The 9,481-nt window shown below is 38.2% G+C and overlaps 1 non-coding gene across 1 annotated transcript; it reads right to left on the bottom strand.

The window, feature by feature from the left end:
• Window positions 1–7,581: 7,581 nt before the first annotated feature.
• TRNAY-GUA (transfer RNA tyrosine (anticodon GUA)) lies at window positions 7,582–7,670 on the bottom strand. The gene is given in 2 exon segments: window positions 7,582–7,617; window positions 7,634–7,670. It is a non-coding gene; the product is annotated as a tRNA-Tyr (tRNA).
• Between the last annotated feature and the right edge of the window lie 1,811 nt (window positions 7,671–9,481).

The raw sequence follows: 9,481 nt of genomic DNA, 5'->3' as shown, positions 1-9,481 counted from the left end.
TATTTTCTTGATATAAGCTCTAACACAGAATAAAACTTTGCATGCGATGTTATAATGTGTAAAAATTGCCGTTCGTGGTTGCCACAGAGTCCGAAAAATATCCAAACTTCGTGTAACATAGAATACAATGACACTCAACCGTAGATCAGCCGGTTTTTCCAGTGAGTAAATGTTCCTGTATCTACAGAGGCTCTATCTGCGGTCATGAAATCATGACGTCGACGTGGTAAATTTTACATAGTCATGTTGGAAAATTATGATGGGAAGTTAAGGTCTCATAAAATACATTGCAAGTATATGGGATTCCCACAAAGTTGGATTGATTGCCGAATTGGATCGCGTGCAGCGTAGGGGAGCTAAATTTGTAAAACGTTCTTATAACTTAATAGCGTATCCAAAATATTAGAGCAGCTAGGCTGGGAATCACTCACGGAGGGGAAGGTTAAATTAGAGATTGAAGCTCTTGCATAAATTAGAAGGACGTCTCTTTAGGAGTGATGTTGAAAATGAATTATTATCCCCATCGCAATACCGTAGGAGAGATCATTTCAATAAAATTAAAGAGATTAAGAGTAGAACAGTTAGATTTGAAATGTCATTTTTCCCTAAAACCATAAGGGATCAGAATAAAATAACGTTCCTCCGACCGCGCTTCGAGGGAAAGGTGTTTTGGGTCCAAATTAGTCTGGTGTGTAATCACCCCCTGCCAAACGCTCTAGCGGTGGCTTGCAGAGTAGTAAATAAAACTAAAAAAATTAAAAAATAAGGAATTTTTCACCACTCTTACATAATGAATTTGTGATTTTAAAAATCGGGAACCTTGTAGCTTGAACCCAACTCCCTCTGTTCCTCTATAACCTACATAACCAATTCGACTTCCGCTCCGAGTGAAAAAGAACTTTTACTACCCTGCTTGCATGTTCCAAGATTTGCACACAATTAAGGAATTCTTCATACTTTTCCTTTAAAACAGATTCCTTCCGTGGGGAATTAAAAAACAAAACTGTCCCAGAACAAATGCACAAGCTTGAAGACGGACGTGTTAGACTTGGACTGTTTGTAAGGGGGGAGGATTCCCAGGAAACCGTATCCACGAGTACGATCCAAACGCGGCACTTTGTTTAGACCTTAAATAGCGTTCGAACGTTGGGTGTCGGAACGCACGCGCTGCGCTTCTGTTACGAAATGGTCCATATCCTTCTGGTAAAGCCACGGGGGCATGTGCTCTCGCAGACGCACTGGGAAGGGAACGGGTCATAAACATATGCATTGGGGTGGAGACGTTTCCTTTCAGAATTTGCGGACTCTCCGACTGTTCCTTGCGCCCCTGAAGATAGCAATATGCCAACACCCCCCCCCCTTGTGGCTTGGCCTTCAGATTTATTTCCAGGGTTAGAACTGCCAGAATTAAAAAATAGGACACCCATGACCGAAACGGAATTTGAACCCACGACCATTCAGTCAGAATCTATGCAATAACCGGCCAGAGATCAAGGGAATTGGCGGGTGGTGGGACACCTAACGTAGTATATTCTGAAATAAAGAGTTCATATACGGATTTGAATATATACTTTGCCTTGTACAAAAACATTCTTACGTATAGTAAAAGACCATTTGAATATTTCAGTACTCTGCAAGCCACCGCTAGAGTGTTTGGCAGAGGGTGAATGCACACCAGAATAATTTGGACCAGAATATGACCCTACCGCCGTCAGATGACGATGACGTGAAAAAAAAGAATATTTTATGAATCAGACATATGAAATTGGAAAGTAGAAAATCCTTGGCGAAAAGGTTTGTTTGGAGTACATCATTACATGGATGCGAAACTTGGACATTGGGAAAGAGGGAAAAGGCTTGGTTGGAGGAGGTAAGTGGAAATTTGTATTTGGAGAAGAATATCGAGGACAAGATGGATGGGCAAAAAGAGCAACACAGGGAAATATTGAGAAAGATTAAAGAGGAAAAGAATTCAATAACAGAGATGGAGAAAAGGAAAATTAAATCCGCTGGACATGTTCTCAGACATAACGAAATCCTGGAAAATATAATGGTGGGAAAAATAATATGAAGAAAAGGAAGAGGAGGGCCAAGAAAGAAATTTTCAGATGATATAATAAGTACTATGAGAGTGACAACGTGCAATGAACTGAAAAGAATGGAAATGGAGAGAAAGACCAATGGCTGCAACGACAAGACTCCGTCTTTAGAAGACAATGATTATGATTATGTCATGTTATTCCGATAATCAAAGACACCTGAAAAAGATTTTCCGAATTCCTTTTTTGAATATGTCTAAACATTACTTCAAAAACCATTACCAAATAGGCAAAACCTCACGTTCTCTCGTCAAATAAACATTAAATATATACGTGTATCACGAGAGTGTTTGCACCGAAAGGTTTTAATTACTCAATCTTTACAATGGAGAAAAAAACCTCTCTATCATATAGTAAAGAAATGAAAATTCTGAATCGGATAAAGAGTGTTTGTTTTATTTGGCTCCTGACGAGAAAACTGGAGTCTTTGGGAACAATTTCCTCACTCTCTAGATGTCAATCACACGCTCTGTCGACTTCCATTTTTTCTCTCAAAACGACCATGGAGATAAAGATGGCGGAGTAAACTATCCCCCTCCCCTCCTCCACATTCCCACATGGCCGGACGCAAGATCAAACACAGATCGTTCCTCTCAGTAAACGTCCCGAGAAGGCAAGCAAGATCTCCTGGATACAGTCCAATACCAGCGCCCTTAAAGAGTGTACAGTCGCCCGGCGCAAGCGCGTATCTACCCTCAACTCCCCCCATCACCCCCCCCACCTCCACAGATCTAAATATACCTTTTCGTATAGATCATTTCTCGCGTCTCCGAGGCGCCACGTGTATCAGACACGAGCGCGTTTCCAAACGTCCTCCACTGACTCGTGGCGCCTAATCCACAAGTGCCTAGTAATTCGTAGTTTCCCAGACTCGCTCGCTCGTGCCAATTGACTCTCGACGCCTTTCAACAACTAATTGATGGGAGAACGCTTATGCTTTCACGGCCGGCTTGATTCATAATTTGCCTCGATACGGCGTTATCGCTAAGCGATGCGACGTATTCCTTCAAGGAAACGTATTGAAAGACCGTCTTTTACATCTTCCAAGTCGTGTGAGAATTTTAGTAAAACTATGTTTATTCTTTCGGAAAAGATTATCATCTTTTATTAGTAGTAATCTATCGCATACAAGGGTGTCTCTTTGGTGGACCCTAAAACAACCATTACTGTATTCATATTAAGCCCTGCAAGCTACCGCTAGAGTGCGTGGCAGGGGGTGACTAATAAGTGAAATACGTGAGTGATTCCCAGCCTAGCTGCTCTTATATTTTGGATGCTATACTAAGTTATTCACAACATGGTTTTGCAAATCTTGCTCCTCTATTCTGCACGCGATTCAATGCGGCAATCAATCCAACTTTGTGAGGATCCCATATACTTGCAGCATACTCTAAATGCGGCCTAACAAACGACAGATAACAGTTCTCTTTGAGTTTGTCATCACATTTACCCTATACTCTTCTAATAAATCTTAATTTTTTGTTAGCTTTTCCCTCTATTCCCCGTATGTGTTTCACCCAGGAGAGATCGTGAATGAGGGTAACGCCTATGCATTTCATTGAGTCTACGCATTCCATTTCGGTATTCCTAATGAAGTAGGCGTTCGGGAGGGAGTCGCTCTTTTGCCGAAAATGTTTGACTATAGGTTTTTTTTAAGTTTCATCCTAATTGCGAAGTGTCGCACCGGCGCCGTACATCTACATAATACCCCGCGAGCCGCCGCAAGGGCGTTTGGCTTGGGGTGTGAGGTCACCAACTGTAAAAAGGATCAATACCACATGCAAAACAACAACGTGGAAAATTACACCCACAGCAGCGCACACACTCATGCGAAAATCCCTTCATCCAACATTCACGCAAACACATATGCCGCAAACAACAGAAAACTGCACCCCAGGATGCAGCAAGAAAGCCACCCAACAACACGCAAGCCAGGACACAACAAGCAAGAATGCGAAACAACACGACCACATGAACATGCACCACGAAACACTCTACCCCCCAAAGAGACTGTAAAAGGCAGGGAATGCGACCCGACGTTGCAGGTAGCAGGAATTCCCCCCCCCCCCCCACCGCGGAGAGGGACGTGGGATTGAAAGGGAGACTTAAAAACAGACGAACAGAACACTAATGAGGTCATTCGGAAAGAATGGGTTATGATAAACATGCATTTAAGTAGAACTAATTATTCCCTAGACGCTGAGGGTGGCAAGTGGAATTTTTGCTATCTATAGCCCTGCAGTTGCTATGCCGTATTTTCCGTGGGAAGAAGGAGTCCTTGAGTCGGCTAGTTCTGGCATCTATTTCCCGAATTTTATATGCATGATCCAAACGACCAATGCATGTAGGAGTACGAACAATTTGCGAGATGATGCTGCATAGCTTTAAAATCATCTGAAAAAGTTGCTGTGCCCCCAGGATCACGGATATCACGGTAAACCACTGCAACATCAGCAAATAGTTTGCGAACTGTTAGCGAACGAACTACTTTCAACGAAAATTTCAAGTTTTCATAAAATTCAAAACGATGGCTATTAAATTTTTTCCTCACGAAAAGATCAGGGTGATGTAGAATAGACAACCTTTCATTGGAAATGGAAGTTGTGAGATCTTTCGTATTTTTCAAGGCGAGAAACATTTCAATCAAGTAGAGGCTGACAACGTTCAACTATTTAACTGCGCTGTGTTTCGCCAACGTACCTATATTCCCAAGGTGACTATCAACACGATGTGTTAACGCGAAATCTCACTCGGACGTCGTTTATTACGCTTCACTGGGGATAGGCGTGAATAGCATAGCAGGAAACTTAAATCGCTCCTTAATTGGAAAGATTACAGTGTAATGAAGGAAATTCTACCGGCACAACTGGTGGCTTGTGTTACTGTACCTATAAATAATCACAAAGAAGTTAGAATATAATCAAATGTTTTTAGGCCACAGTCTTAAAACGATTTGAAATGGTTTACGCCGTGCAAAAAAGGTTTTTTCTATGTGTCTACAAATGATAATATGGCATAACAAATATTTGCAGCTTTTCTCAATATATATATATATATATATATATATATATATATATATATATATGATATGATATAAAAATACATTATTCATATAATATATAATATATACATAATATATAATATATATATATGTATATATAATAAGATATAATAGAAAAGGGAGAAGGCCGAAAGCTCGAACAATTTACGGTGTGAGTGTCCTTTTAAATGTTGATATCTATTTGTGTTCTAATGTGCCGTCCCATTATTGTGCCGCTCGTATGAGTGTTTCTGTATAATCGATATATATATATATATATATATATATATATATATATATATATATATAGATGTGTGTGTGTGTATATATATATATATGTATAACTTTAAGCCGTGAACTATTTAAGTAAGTATATCCGAATTTAAGGTCCGACTATTGCCAATTTATTTTTTAATTGGTAATATATGGATTAAGGCAGATTTTGGATGGTCACAAGCCACCAAACGGTACCGAGAAAATTTCCCTGTGTCCCAACGAAGCAACTCATCGTCCTACTCTGCAACAAGTCCTTTCAACTCCGTATACTTCCTTCATCCCGCCCAACATCCTTACCAAGTCCTGCCTTCACCTCGCTTGGCTAATATTCTCCCCTCCTATCCTATTTACGGTGAATTTCACAAAGTTTATGTTATTCCTCAAGATGCATGATCATACGGATGAGAAAAATATTATTTAAATGATTAAAATGGGGGTTAGAAAAAAACTAGGGCATGTTGAGCAGTTTACCTGTCTTGGAAGTGTTTTATAGCAAATTCGTCCAAGTAGTAAGGACACAAGAAGATGAATGGCATTATGCAAAGAAGCTTTCACAAAGAGGAGTTAGTTGATATGGCTGGGAATAAGAATGTTAAGTATAGTTTAGCGAAAAAATGACTTCAGATCGTTTCGATTGGGGATGGAACTTTGAATATGACTCTTATAGAGAGGGGAGAACGTTAGGCAAGCGAGGAAGGAAATATTAGTTATTTTGGACGGAACGACAGAAGGAAGGAAGTATGCAGGATTGAAGAAGAGTTTGTAGTAGCTTAGGGTGTCAGGTTGTGCCACATTAGGCAAAGCTTAGAAATGTTAGGCTGTTAACTTTGTGTCCATTGAAAACTACCTTTAAAAAATGGTAGATTGCCAAATAAAACTAAGCTCACCTAGGAAAGAGTTCTAGGTTGTAGAATGCTATCGGGTGTCATTTAAAAAATTCATATTTCTACGATATTCTATTCCCTTTCGTCAGCTATTCTTAGTGAATCGCTTATTGAAATGAATGCAGGTCTCCGTACCATTTGGAATGATTCCATTTTGATTTGGTTCTGAATTATTAAGGGGAAAAGTTAAAATCACCTTAGTAAATTCTGCCCATCATTTTCTTGTTTATCGATATATTTGGTATAATAGCCTTGGATACGTCTTGAGGACATCAATCGCGTTTTATAAGCAGGGAAATTTATATCCCGGTCTATCTAGCAGGAAAACTAGGAAAAAAAAGATGTTTCTGGCCACTGGGATCACATCATCCACAAACCTAACAGGAAAAGAGATTCTAAAAGCATACACCTGTATATGGTGATTTAAAAATGATAACTTGATGATAGCATAAAAGGAAAGGGTTAATTGAACTTCTTATGACCTTTTGTAAGACTGGCTATGTTAAATAACATTTCCTTATGCCGTAAAGGGTTTTTTACACCATTGTCAATGTAGAAAAAGGAGGGAAATATTGAGATTGGCTTGGTGATTTACGGGGAAAGTTAATCTATCCAGTGATTAGAAAAACATTAATTGACATTTACACGGGGGGGGGATTTCCCGAATAGGTTAACTAGAAAATTTATCCTATTGCCAGGGACCGTATAAGGGACCTTACAAATACACATAGTCACACTGGCTAGGCCAAAGTGTTCAAAGGGGAGTTTTTTCCTTGCCGGGGACCAGCTCTGGGCTACCTTAACCGCTTACCCACGTGTTAAATAGGAAGACAACTAATAAGTTTGCGAAGAAATTAATCCAGACGCATAGCATAAATGCATGCGTATAACAATAGCATAAATATTATTCTCATTCGCATGACTTGGTTAATTCATAAATTATGGAAAATTACATGTACCGAAAAACTCTAAGCGAATTACGTAAATAATGGCTTGTTGGCATATAAATAGATACATAAATAGATAAAAGAATCAGTTTCCCATTACCGCAATGAAAAGTATACATACAGAAATAGTGTAGAAATAATAGCTTCATTTGCCGCGAGGTAGGGTAAGGAATGACCTGGGCCGGATCGGCTAACGAGAAAAATGTTTGTCGGTTGACAATTTAGAAAAATTAGTTTATCATAGGAAGAAAAAAAATGAATTTGTTCAAGTAAGTTGTTGCCTATTATAATTCAAAGTAAACATTGGAAAATAAAAATTTTTAACGGAAAAAAATTCCTTCGGGCCGGATTTGAACCAGCGACCTATGGATATCTATATCATTCCTTCTACAGTCCACCGCTCTACCAACTGAGCTACCGAAGGCGTTACAGATGGCAGTGATTTTACACATCTTATTTCTGTTTCTTTATTTTTTTCCTATACTGCTCATTTCCTCTGCCTTCGTTTTTGCACGTTGATTTGGTAGGTTTTTCTTATATTTTCTATGGGACTGCATTTTGTTCAGATTTTTAGGAAGAATATCAGTCTCGATTTGATATTATGTCGTTCACTACTTCCATGCCATGACAGTTCTTGCTGTAAAAACACATTAAAAAATTAACGGGCAACTTGAAACTTGGATACAATGAGCCTTTACTCATGTGCAAATGTACAATAATCTCAAATGTATATAATGAATCGGGGTTATTTCAAAATCCTGAAAAAATCCCGCCACTACTGCAGTAGCAGAAACAAACCAAAGTTATCATCAAAACATTAAGTTTTTAATCTAGCAAATGCCAGTGTTTAGAAAGACTGGTTTAAAAAAAGATTTTGGCGTGTATCAAAATACTCGTATATCACATGTAATGGCAGATAAATCAACCATTTATTGAAGCTATATGATTAAATATCAACGATGTACATGTAATAGCAGTACTTTCAAAAGTAAAAAATGCTTTTTTTTGTAATTAAAGGGGGGAAATTAGTAAAGTGCCATGTTATCTACCTTGTACAAGGGTAAACTTGTTGCTCATAGATAATGTGAAACGGTTTGCAATAGAATTTATGTAAGCACCCTGAACACACCAAACCGTTAAATAAATGTAGGTTACCTCTTCTCACAACTTCAACGTTAACTCTTTTCACTCGCTTCCGCAAGTATTTTTATGACGGCTACACACTTTTATTTAACGCCGAACGTTGGTTTTCAAGTGCATGCAAAAAAAATGAAAACTTTATCATCATCGCCCGTTTCCTGCCAATCGCTAAAACATTTTGTCACACTAAATATGAGGCGAGAAATCCAATGGAAAACTCATATCACCTAATCACAGCGGTAATTGATTTTTCTATTATGAAATATCACGTATTTATGTGGACATCAAGTACGATTGAGTGTTGAAATAACTATTGCCACGATTTCTTTGAGGTTTTTCTCGGATTTATATCTATTTTTATAACTGGGAAATTGCAGTTTGTGGAAATATTTCATTTTTTATCGATATAGACACTGCACGACAAATGGACAGGTGCTAAAAATGTCGCTAATTTCATTCGAGAATGATTTGAAAACATTATTATCTGAAGAGTATTAAACGCCAGGTTTAACTATGGCCAATGTAATTATAGAAAATGTGGTATCCGTGTATCATGTAGCATTAGTGCTTAAATATTAGGTGAAAGCTGAATGATATTATTATTTTATAGTAACGAAAAGTTATTTAAAAGTAAATGTTTAATTGAAAAACAAGTAATCTAATTGGTTATCTCTAAGGAATGCTTCCAAAACATGTTCACTTTAGTTTTTATATCCTCCATCTCACTGCCAAATGTGCCGTGAGTAAACGGTGACCAATAGCTGTCGATCAATGGCCTGTTTATGATGCATGTTTAAGGATCAATCAAGTACTTCGTACTTCGGCAAAGCGTGTCAATCTGTATCGACGGTACTATTTGTGATTTGTTATGTATCATTAAACAATGCAACAATAAAGCCACATTATTCTATGAATAGTGCTATAATTTCTTTAAATTATTAGAAAATAATTTCCCTTCAACCACATCGAGACATCCTCATTTCAGCGCCCAAGCAAATTACGTACGGGATGAATTCCCAAAATTGTATTCCTTCATACGACAAAATTGAGGTAAAACAGAGTCACAAAATAATATAACATAACTTGGAAATTGCA

The sequence above is a fragment of the Hetaerina americana genome, unplaced genomic scaffold, assembly GCF_022747635.1.
Source record: "Hetaerina americana unplaced genomic scaffold, ioHetAmer1.1.p SCAF_88, whole genome shotgun sequence".
Classification (NCBI taxonomy): domain Eukaryota; kingdom Metazoa; phylum Arthropoda; class Insecta; order Odonata; family Calopterygidae; genus Hetaerina; species Hetaerina americana.
The sequence above is the reverse complement of the archived record's forward strand: the minus strand, read 5'-3'. Positions and strand labels throughout refer to the sequence as shown.